Source organism: Marmota flaviventris, chromosome 2 (genome assembly GCF_047511675.1).
Source record: "Marmota flaviventris isolate mMarFla1 chromosome 2, mMarFla1.hap1, whole genome shotgun sequence".
NCBI classification, from domain to species: domain Eukaryota; kingdom Metazoa; phylum Chordata; class Mammalia; order Rodentia; family Sciuridae; genus Marmota; species Marmota flaviventris.
Genome location: NC_092499.1, coordinates 37,491,543 through 37,504,008, shown reverse-complemented (window position 1 = coordinate 37,504,008; position 12,466 = coordinate 37,491,543). Strand labels below are relative to the sequence as shown.

The 12,466-nt window shown below is 39.9% G+C and overlaps 1 long non-coding RNA gene across 1 annotated transcript in view; it reads right to left on the bottom strand.

Annotated features, from left to right (window-relative positions):
• LOC114078965 (uncharacterized) overlaps positions 1-12,466 on the bottom strand; it is a 53,606-nt gene that overhangs the window by 40,355 nt on the left and 785 nt on the right. The gene's annotated exons all lie outside the window — the stretch shown is intronic.

The following is a 12,466-nucleotide window of genomic DNA, read 5'->3' as shown; positions in this document are numbered from 1 at the left end:
AGAGGCACACTACTTGCCTAGCATATGTGAGACCCTGGGTTCAATACCCAGTACTGAGGGAGCGGGAAAAAGGAAGAAGAAGAGGAAAAGGAAAAGAAAAGAGAAAGAAGAATTGTAAAGAAAATAATAGTTGGGCATTACAGTGCTCACTTGTAATTCTAGCTTCTCTGGAGGCTGAGGCAGGAGAACCACAAGTTTGAGGCCAGCCTCAGAAACTTAATAAGACCCTGACTCAAAATAAAAAATAAAAAGAAAGCAAAAGGGCTGAGAATGCAACTCAATGGTAGAGTACCCCTGGGTTCAATCCCCAGTGCCACCAAAAAAAAAAAAAAAAAAAAAATGATTAAGATCGAATAATAATAACTCCTCAATCACTGCTGAGAACTCTTAGCATCATTGCTTCATATATTACTTCCCTCTACATAACCTATGTTGAACATTTTCTCACAGTATTAAGTATTCTTTGAAAAATAATATTTAAAGACTGGACAATGTCTTGCTCCCAGTCCACCTACCTGGTCTTCCTGAGTCTCAGTGCAGTCTTTCTTGGTCTCCTTAGCTGCTACTTCCTCTTCTGATCATCATTGGGGTGCTGGAGTGACTCAGGGTTTCCCCCAGTGCTTTCTCTTATCCAACTACATCTGCCTACATGATCTCAGCCAGACTTATGGTTTTTAGAATTGAACACAGGGGAACTTTATCACTGAGCTACATTCCCAGCCCTTTTTATATTTTTTATTTTGAGACAGGGTCTCACTAAGTTGCTGAGGCTGGCCTTGAAATTTCAATCTTCCTGCCTCAACCTCCTTAGCAGCTACGATTACAGGCATGCACCATAATGCCGGACTCATCTAGTGATTTTTAAAAACCATGTATCACCAACCCTACTCTTTTCTTCAAATCCCCTGAAACTTATACATCTACCACCTTCTCAACATCTCTATGGATGCCTGATAGACACTTCACGTGTTACATGGCCTCCCTCCAACATATCCTCCTGCAGAGGCTGCAGCTCCAACTTTTCCAAACTTCTCGGGTTCAAGATCTTGGAGTTATTCTTGATTCCTTTCTTTTTCTCATATCCCACATCCATTCTGTCAGCAAATCTTGATGGTTCTGTCTTCCATGCATGAGTCCAAAATCTGACTGCTCCATTTACCCCTACAGTGTTCACCCTGCCAGAGCTGCCTTCATCTCTCACCTGGATCACTACCTCAGGTTCTCAATTATCCCTCTAGCTTCCACACTTGCTCTTTCATACTCCACTTATCACACAGCAGCCAGAAAGAGCAGGTGAATCTGATCATGTCAATCCTCTGCTCAAAACCTTCTACTGGCTTTACCCAAAGCTAGAGTCCTTATAATGGTCTGTTCCTGCTTTCTTTCCTCCAGGCTCAGTCTACCCCAGGCTACTGGCCCTTCTGTTTCCCTTCAGTGCTAGGCCTGCTTCAGGGCCCCTGTGCAGCCATATCCTCTGTATGAGATGTTCTTCCCAAGATATCTATGGCTTGCCTCCTCATCTCCTTTAAGTCTTAGCCATAACCATCTTGGTTATGTCTTCCTTACATCCTACTTTTAAATTGCAATATCCTCCACACTCCCTATCCATCGTCATGCTTTATCCTCACCCATAGCTTATATTACCATCTGACATTCTATATGTTTAATTCTTTGCATTATCAAATTCTCTTTTCTGGGTCTATCCATCATACTCCAAGCCTCCATCATCCCTGACTGGAAAATCACACCAGCCTGTTCACTGGCCTTCCCCTATCCTGTCTATTCTCAACTTGGCAGTCAGAGGGGTGCTTTTATATCAGTGAGGTCATGTCACTGATCCACTCACCTCCCTCAGTGGTTCCTCACCTTGTGCAGATCAGCAGCCAGAAACCTCCCTGAAACCCTCAGGGTCCTGCAAGAATGGCCCAACTTCTCTTCTGATGTCACCTCATCCTGTCACTTGTTCCACCTCTCCTGGTGTTTCTGGAGCCTAGGCCTCCTCCCACCTCATGTCATTTCCCTTACCTGGGACATTCTTCTCCGTATATAAGTATAGCCAATGCCCTCCCCTCCTTTAGGGTCTTTCCTTTAAGATTGCTACCTTAGTAAGGCCTTCTATAGCCATCCCATTTTAGAATGCAGACCCCTCCCCTCTTACTACCATCCCCCCCCAAGCATTTATCCCCATCCAACACAATAAATAATTTAACCATGCATATTTATTGCATCTCCCATTCCCCAACTAAAATATAAATTCCACAGGAGTAGTGATTTTTGTCTGATTTATTCTCCTATATCTATGGACATTGGTAATAGATATGTCCATTAAATACTTGCTGAGTAAATAAGAATGTAGGTATTAATCTATATATATAAGTCATATAATCTTTACAATAACCTCATCAAGTAAGCTATATTATTATTCACATTCTACAGATAAAGAAACCGAGGCAAATAAGTTAGGTAATGTGTCAAAAATCATTTAGCAGTCTAGACTAGAACTGGAGTCACAGCCCATATTCTATCTCAAACTGAAAGTGGTCCACATAGCTCTTAATTCTACTTCAAATTGTTCTTCCCCTAGTTTTCTCCTATTTCAATGGTGTTCTAATGACCCAGTTGTTCAAGCCCCAAATCTACAAGTCAAACCTTTTTCCCCTTTTGTTACTTTTTTTGTTACTGTAACAAATTTTTAATTTTTTTTAATTTTTAAATTTTTTTCACATCTTCATAATGATGAGGGTCTCATTCCACCATCCATGCTATTCCCTTTCTCCCTCCCTTTCCCTCCCACCCCTATTCCCTATTTAGAGGTAATCTTCCTCTCTTGCTCTCCCTCCCAGCCCCATTTTGAGTCACCCCCTTTATATCAGAGAAGACATTCGGCATTTGTTTTTTTGGGATTGGCTAACTTCATTTAGCATAATCTTCTTTAATGCCATCCATTTCCCTGCAAATGCTATGATCTTATTCTTTTTTATTGCCGAGTAATATTCCATTGTGTATAAATGCCACATTTTTTTTTTTATCCATTCATCCACTGAAGGACATCTAGATTGGTTCTACAGTCTAGCTATTGTGAACTGGGCTGCTATAAACATTGATGTGGCTGTGTCCCTATAGTATGCTGTTTTTAGGTCCTTTGGGTATAGTCCGAGAAGAGGAATAGCTAGGTCAAATGGTGGTTCCATTCCCAGCTTTCTAAGGAATCTCCACACTGCTTTCCAAATTGGCTACACCAATTTGCAGTCTCACCAGCAGTGTATGAGTGTACCTTTTTTCCCCCGCACCCTCGCCAGCACTTGTTGTTGTTTGTCTTCATAATGGCTGCCACTCTTACTGGAGTGAGATGGTATCTTAGCGGAGTTTTAATTTTCATTTCTCTGATTGCTAGAGATGATGATCATTTTTTCGTATATTTGTTGATTGTATATCCTCTTCTGAGAAGTGTCTATTCAGGTCCTTGGCCCATTTATTAATTGGATTTTTTTTTTTTGGTACTTATCTTGTTGAGCTCTTTATATACCCTAGAGATTAGAGCTCTATCTGATGTGTGAGGGGTAAAAATTTGTTCCTAGTATGTAGGCTCCCTATTCACCTCACATATTACTTCTTTTGCTGAGAAAAAAACTTTTTGAGTCAATCCCATTTGTTGATTCTTGGTTTTAATTCTTGTGCTATAAGCATTTTATTAAGGAAGTTGGGGCCTAGACCCATGTGATGGAAATTAGGGCCTACTATTTCTTCTATTAGACGTAGAGTCTCTGGTTTAATCCCTAGATCCTTGATCCATTTTGAGTTAACTTTTGTGCATGGTGAGAGATAGGGATTCAATTTCATTTTTTTGCATATGGATTTCCAGTTCTCCCAGCACCATTTGTTGAAGATGCTATCCTTTCTCCAGTGCATGCTTTTGGCACCTTTGTCTAATAAAAGGTAGTTGTAATTTTGTGGGTTTGTCTCTGTGTCCTCTATTCTGTACCATTGGTCTACCAGCCTGTTTTGGTGCCACTACCATGCTGTTTTTGTTACTATTGCTCTGTAGTATAGTTTAAGGTCTGGTATAACGATACCACCTGTTTCACTCTTCCTACTTAGAATTGCTTTAGCTATTCTGGGTCTCTTATTTTTCCCAGATGAATTTCATGATTGCTTTTTCTATTTCTATGAGGAATGCCATTGGGATTTTGATTGGAATTGCATTGAACCTGTATAGTGCTTTTGGTAGTATGGTCATTTTAAAAATATTAATTTTGTCTATCCGTGAGCAAGGTAGATCTTTCCATCTTCTAAGGTCTTCTATTTCTCTTTAGGGTTCTTTTCATTGTATAGATCTTTTACCTCTTTTGTTAAGTTAATTCCCAAGTTTTTTGGTTTTTTTTTTGAGGATATTGTGAATGGGGTAGTTCCCCTCTAATCTTTATCCATCAGCAAACCTTATTAATTCCACCTCCAAAATACATCTGAATCTTCATTTTCTCCAGTTATACTGTACCAAGCTCTCTCCCTATGGAACTGCAATTCCTAGTAGGTTTCCACATCTTTCCTGAATATTATCTAATTTCTACCCAATCAACAATCTTCCTAAACTGTAAATTAAAACCTGCGTCTTTCCTGTGAAAAATCTTCCCAATGCCTTTCCATTACTTTTGGAATAATTCAAAGTCCCACTCTGACTTGCTGGGCTCCTGCAGACCTCTCCAACCTTGTCTGCAACATGTACTCCTAGCTCCCTCTGCTTCAGCTATGTGGTCCTTGAACTTCTCAAATTCTCCAACCTTGGACCTAAGAATTGGTCCCTGCTCTTCTTTCTGAAGGACTTCTCTTCCCTCAGATCTATGGCTAACCCCTCCCTGTCGGTTTAAATGTTGTCTCCTTGAGGAGGTCCCCGACTATTCAATCTGGTTAGCTTTCCTGCTCCCCAATCTCTTAGCATATCATCCTATGTTATTTTGTGCCCTAAATGGCACTTATTGTTTAACATTAATTTGTTTATTTGGTTATGTATTAGATTCTCCTTTCTCTAAAACATAAGCTTTAAAGAACTGAGATCTTATCTGTCTTATTCACACCCATGGTCCCAGTACCTAGAACAGGGACTAGCATATAGGTGCACAATATGTATTTGTTACTTACAACTTAAAAGCAACAAGTCAGTCAAGCATGGAGGTGCACACCTGTAATCCCAGCAACTTTGGAAGCTGAGGCAGGAGGATCACAAGTTCCAGGTCACCATAAGCAACTTAGCAAGGCCCTAAACAACTCAGTGAGACCCTGTCTCAAAATATGGGATGTGGCTCCATGGTAAAGTACCCTTGAGTTAAATCACCAGTACCAAGAAAGACAAATAAAATAAATAAATAAATAAAATAAAAAGGGCTGGGGATGCAACTCAGTGGTAAAGTGCCCCTGGGCTTAATCTCCAGAGTGGATGTGCCCTTGCACCTTGTGTGGGTAGGTCTGATTTGGAAAAGTCTGCAATCGATGCTGGAAGCTGCTGCAGCCTCTTCACCCAAGGACCAATGTCTGATTGTAGGTATGAAATCCATAGAGCTCAAGCATCAGCCCTTGAGGTTGATTTTCTAAGAATACTCTGAGTAGATGGAAGTCACAGGGTGGACAGCAGGACTGTCCTGGTGAGCATGGAAGCTGAAAGGACTGCCTCTTTGGCTGGAGCTCTTAAATTCTGGGAGAGGTAGAAAAATCAAAAGAAAGATTTTATCTTCCAGATAATAAGTCATGTAGAGCTAACTGTAAATTTAAAAGCAAAAATTTATAATATGTGACTTATAAATTCATAAGATGTGACTCAAAATTAGACTATAGTGGTTACATTTTGTTTTTAATAAAGTTCTTTTAAAATAATGGCTAGTTTAGTTGTTCTAAAGTCATCCTGGAAAGGAATTTTTGTCCATAGTTGGACCAGAGTTTTGAAGGAGACCCTGAAGGCCAACGTCCAGCCATGGAGGTGGATAATGGACCCATCCTCCACTGGCTTAACAATATTTGATGGCACATGCCAAGCAGTGAACTAAGTGCTGGAACACAGGACAACACTGGTTCCTCTCCTATGAAGCTTACAGTCTGAGAAAAACTGAAAAAGACCAGGGAGAGCACGTGACTCTGAAGTTTACAGTAAAGGTGTATGACCTAGACTGATGGTGGTGGTTAGGAAAGTTTTACCTAACAAGAGGACAGGAGAGCATTAGCTAGACAAAGAGAAGGGACAAGAGGACGTTAGTTAGACAGAGAGAAGGGAAATCACTTCAGGCAAACAGGAAAGCTGGTACAAAGAACCGGAGGTGGAAGGGTTAAAGAAGGCTAAAAGGATAGTGTAGCTAAAATGAAGAGAGTACAGGGTAGAGTGGAAGCAGTGAAGCAGGGACGCAGGTCCAAGCCCTGTGGGGTCTCAGTGGCCACATTAAGGATTTGGTCTGCCCAAGAGCTACAGGAAGCCTCCGAAAGACTTAAGGGATTAAAGGTGACATGACCAGATTGTGTGGTTTGGATAGATTACTCTGCCTGTAGTGTCAAGGATGGAGTCAGGCAGGGCTAGAGTTTGAGTTAGAGTGGTGGTGCTGAAGCCAAGGGAAGAAAGCTTGAAAATAAAAAACCTAGGAGGCAAAATTGACAGAGCTTGGGGAAGGATGGGTGGAAGGTAGAGAGGAGGAACATAGGACAACACTGGTTCCTCTCCTATGAAGCTTACAGTCTGAGAAAGAAAAACTTAAAAAAACAAAACAAAACAGTAAAGACAAGCCCCCAGGATTCTTGGCTTGTGAAGCAGGACTGATTGATAGGGTCATCCACTGAGTACAGGGACTACTCATCAAAGAGGAAACTGCAAGGGATGGTGAGGCTCAGAGACTCAGAACTAGTACTCCTTTGTGAGGCTCTCTTCTAATTGGAGATTTTCCTTTGGGTTACATTATAGTGTGATTCTAGAATGTCCCCCAAAGGTTCATGTGTTAAAGGCCTGGTCCCAAATGAAGCAATGTTCAGAAGCGGGGATTTGGGGAAGTGATTAAATCATGAGGGCTCTGATCTCATTAACTGTTTAATCCACTAGTGGGTTCATAAATGAATAGACTATTGGAAGGTAGTGGAAACTGTAGGAGGTAGGGCCCAGGTGGAGGAAGTAGGTCACTGGAGACATGCCCTGGAAGGGTGTATCTTGATCCTGGCTCCCTCCTTATTCTCTCTCTTTGGTTCCTGGTTGCCATAAGGTGAGCAACTCTGATCTATCATGTGCTCCCCACCTTGATGTTCTGCCTTTCCCAAAGCAAAAAGTGATGAGAAAAATGATCATGGACTGAAACATCTGAAACCATGTGCCAAAATAAATCTTTCTTATTTTAAGTTGATCTTCTCAGATAGTTTATCCCAGCAACAAAAGGCTAAAACAGGTGACTTTGGAGAATTTTGGCTTTGATTTGAATGAAACTGTCCTCTCATATTAGGGTAGTCTCTAAACATCTTCCATTACAATCATCTAAAATAGTTATTAGTTAATAACTCAGTTGTTTGGGCCCCAGCATAGATTTCATATTATCAGGATCCCTGTAGCAGAGGCCCAGAACACTAGGGTTTGACTCCAATGTACACTAAAGATTGAAACTAATAACCTCCTATTTTTCTTCTCAGCTCTTTTTTTTCTTTCTTCTTTTTTTGGTACTGAGGATTGAATCCAGGGGCATTTTACCACTGATCTATATCCCCAGCCCTTTAATTTTTTTTTTTTTTTTTTTAGTTGTAGTTGGACACAATACCTTTATTTTATTTATTTAATTTTATGTGGTGCTGAGGATCAAACCCGGGGGCCTCTCACGTGCTAGGCGAGCACTCTACCACTGAGCCACAACCCCAGCCCTTTTTATCTTATTTTTGAGACATGGTCTTGCTAAGTTGCTGAGGCTGCTTTTGAACTTGCAATTCTTCCGCCTCAAACTACCAAGTTGTTGGGAGTATAGGAGTGCACCACCATGCCTGGCTCTGATGGTTTTACTTCCTGAGTTGTCCCTGCCTACACTCTTCTAGGGTCAGCAGTAGCTCTAAGACCATGTACTTGATATATTCTGAGTTCTGGTCACAAATCTTCTTGAATCTTTGAGTTAAGAAACCTTGGAAGATAAAAGGCTCCAAAGGGGAGGAAGAAGTATGAGAGTGAAGCTGCTCCTACTAGCTGTAAACACATGAACAAAGTGCCACAAGAGGCACTAGTAACATAACATGTACAAGAAAGAAGCAAACCCCTTCCTCGGAACGTTCCTGCCCAGTGGGAGTAAGAGACATGCAAACATTCTAATCACAGTCAATACCATTCTATATCTGCAGTCTCACAGATTTAAATCCATAGATTTAAATGACCAAAGATAAAAAATATTGGAAAAAAAGTATGCACTACACACATACAGACTTTATTTCTTGTTATTATTCCCTAAACAATACAGCATAACAACTACTTACATGGTATTTAAATTGTGTTTGATATTATAAATAATCTAGAAATGATTTAAAGTATACAAGACAATGTGTGGTAATATGCAAATACTATGAGATTCTACATAAGGGACTTGAGCATCTACAGATGCTTCATGGGGTTCTTGGAACCAATCTCCTGTAGAAACCAAAGAATAACAGGAAAGTGTACATGGCACTTACTAGGAGCCAGGCTCTGGGATTACAAACTCTGTATTTATTCAGTCATTTAAACCTTATGAAATAAGTTCTGAGGGGCTGGGGTTGTGGCTCTGCAGCAGAGTGCTTGCCTGGCACATGCGAGGCCCCAGGTTAGATCCTCAGCAACACATGAAAATAAATAAATAAAATAAAGGTACTGTGTCCAACTACAACTAAAAAAATATTTTTTTAAAAAAGAAGTTCTGCACGAAGAACTAACTTTATTCTGTATGGTGGTACAGGGATGCATAGAGGTTGAGACCCAGAGAATAGTGAATTCTGCCTGAGCTGATCCAGAAGAGCTTCATGAAGGTGATTATCAGATGAACCAGAAGTTAAGCTCATGAGGTAGAGCACAAAGGAATCAGACAGCATGTGCCAAGCACAGAAAGGTGAGACAACACAGTATGTTTCAAAAATGTAAACAGTGTAGTGAGTACAAAGGGCAAGGGATACGCTTGAAAAAGTAAGCTTCAGCCAGATCATTAAAAATTCTTTTGCTAGGAATGGGGTATGGCTCAGTGGCAGAGATCTTGCTTAGCACATCTGAGGTCTGGAGTTTGCCAGCATCACACACACACACACACACACACACACACACACTCACACACACATATACAGAATCTTTTTTTAATATTATACTTTATGTGGTTATAATTTTTAATATATTTTTTTAGTTATACATAGACACAATATCTTTATTTTGTTTATTTATTTTTATGTGGTGCTGAGGATCGAACCAGGATCTCTCACGTGCGAGGTGAGCACTCTACCACTGAGCCACAACCCCAGCCCCATATACAGAATCTTGTCATATTTTAACGGTTTAGACTTTCTTCTCAAAGTGAGAGGGATGATAGTTAGGGGTGATATAATCAGTTTAGCATTTGCCCAGAATTGTGGTGAAAACAACATGGAAAAAAATTGGTAGGAAAAAAAAAAAGAAATTGGAAGGGTTGGTATGGAAATGAAGTGAGTGGAGTCCTCTCGGAGAAAAAAGGCAGGAGAAAGTGAAATAGAACAGAAGTCAGAATGAAAAAAAGAGGGTGGGTTTGATGGTAATGTAGAAAATAGAACTGATTAGATTTGATGATGAATTAGATTTGAAGAGAAGGAAGGACAGAGTTGAGGGTGGCCTGGGTTTTCTGACTCATGGTGCTATGAAGGGAAGTGTCCTGCACAGATTACAGAACCCAGAACAGATCATAAAAAGAAAGTTAATGGCTTCTAGTACTTAGTCTGTCACATAAGAAACTTGGAAGTCCTCACTCCCATCCTCACAATAAGGAAAAAGCTGAACAAACCGAAAATTCACAACTTTTCCTGGATCTATCAGAGAACTGCAGGTACAAGGCAAATTGCTGCCCCCAAATTAGAGATAAACAGGTAGATACAGAGAATTCCAATTTACCAGCAAAAGCCCAGGAGCAGAAACTTCTACGGAAACCAGTACCAGGGTTAGAAAAATTAAACTGTAATTGACAAATAGCTAGAGGCTCAGTGCAGACAAATTTGAGAGTTAAAAGCTCCAGGGGGTCCCCTTCTTAAGGGGGGTCCCCATGAATCTATGAGTTTTACCTCAAGAAATTTACCAGGTTCTCACAGTAAAGACTAAAGAAAATGCTCATTGGACTTCTGGCAGGGGGAGAAAGAAAGTGGCCTTTAAAAAAATTACTTTAATTTTAATTTTGAGACAGGGTCTTACTAAATTGCAGAGCTGTCCTTGAACTTTCAATTCTCCTTCTTCAGCCTTTCAAATTGCTGGGATTAGAGGCATGAGCCACCATGTCTGGCCAAAAGTGGCCATTTTGAAGTACATTAAGAACACTCTATTTTTAACAAGGTTTGTCCTCAAGAGAAACTAAGTCTTACTAACTTAGGACATAAAGAGAGCCCAATTCATCTGGGAAAAGGGAAATCCCTGCTGTAGCCTCCTAGCATTTCACATGAGGAAAGGAAACATGCAACTTCAGCTCTAGCGTTCCTGTTTGACCTGTTTGGGGCAGTAGGAAATGGGGGGGTGTCAGGGACTGAGAAGCATTTGTGAAAGTCACAGCCCCAGGCACAGGCTCTAAGAAACTGAAACCTAATTATAGGATTCTAGAATGTTCCCCTCTCCATACTTTAACACCAATAAAGCTCTGTGTAATAACAGGGGAATGCAAAAGAACTGCACATCTTGGACCTTATTTAAGAAGTCTCTTGGGACTACCAAAGACAACAGGGGAGTCAATGACAAGGATGCTGGAAGAAATTTTAGCTCCTAACATCTACAACTAACAATAAACATAGCCTAACCCCTAGGCAGATAAACATAAAACACTTGACTTTCCACAAAAAAAACAAAACAACAACACCACCAAAATGACATGGCAGACTAAAAGACAAACAACAACACCCATTTGAAGAGACATAGCATAAGAATCAGACTCAGATATAGAAGAGATTCTGGAATTATCAGACGGAGAATTTAAACTATAGTCAATATGCCCCGGCTCTAATGGAAAAAATGGACAACATGCAAGAACAGAAGGGTAATGAAAACAGAGCATGGGAAATTCTAAAAAGAACCAAAAGGAGGGGCTGGGATTATGGCTCAGTGGTAGAGCACTTGCCTAGCACATGTGAGGTGCTGGGTTCGATCTTCAGCACCACATAAAAATAAACAAATAAAGGTATTGTGCCCAACTATAAAAAAATTTTTTTAAAGAACCAAAAGGAAATGCTAGAAATAAAAAAAGAACTGTAATAGAAATTAAAAATGCCTTTGATGGGCTTTTTAATAGAGTGGACACAGCTGAGGAAAGAATCAGCCTGAAGAAGTGTGGATAGAATTTCCAAAGCTGAAATGCAGAGGGAAAATAATTTAAGAAGAACAGAATATCCATGCATTGTGGGATAATCACAAAAAGTGTGACATACACTAATGAAAATAGCAGAGAAGAACAGAAAAAAAATGTTTGAAACAATATGGCTGAGAATTTCCCAAAAATTAATGATACCAAAAATAGATTCAGGAGGCTCACAGAACAGCATCCAGGATAAATGTCAAACAAACAAATACAAAACAGAACCACTACCATCATATAGGCATATCATATCCACACTGCAGAAAATCAAAGACAAAAAAAAAAAATGAGGAAAGAAAGAGTAAGGGATGGGAATAGGCTGGGGAAACTTATCTACAGAAGAGTAAGGATAAGAATTACATTGGCCTTCCATTCAGAAACCATGAAAGCAGAAAAGGAGTGAAACATTTGCAGTGTTGAAGAAAAATTTCAAAACTCACCAAACCTTGAGTTCTGTATCCAAAAAATTATTCTTTAAAAGGAAATAAATACTTTCCAAAAAAGAAGTTGAGGAAATGTATTACCATTAGTCCTGTCTTGCAAGATATGTTAGAAGAAATGCTTTAGAATGAAAATTATGTAGGTCAGAAATTCAAGTCTACATAAAGGAATGGTAGAGAAGGAATAAGTGAAGTAAAAATGGGAGATGACTAGAATTTCCCGTACCCAAGAAAATAGTCAATTCAATAATGGACTGACTCAAGTTAAGTACTCAACAAAATCTGAAAGGAAATTATTTTTAAATTTTAGAACTGGATAGAGAAGAAACAGAAAAGCACAAAATATTGCATATAACCCCACCATGCAGAGAAGACCAGTTAACAATCTGATGCCTCTTTAACTTTTGCAGAACTTGGGATTGAACCCAGGGGCACTCTATCACTGCTCTACACGCAGCCCTTTTAAGACAAGGTCTTGCTAATTGAGTTGCCCATGCT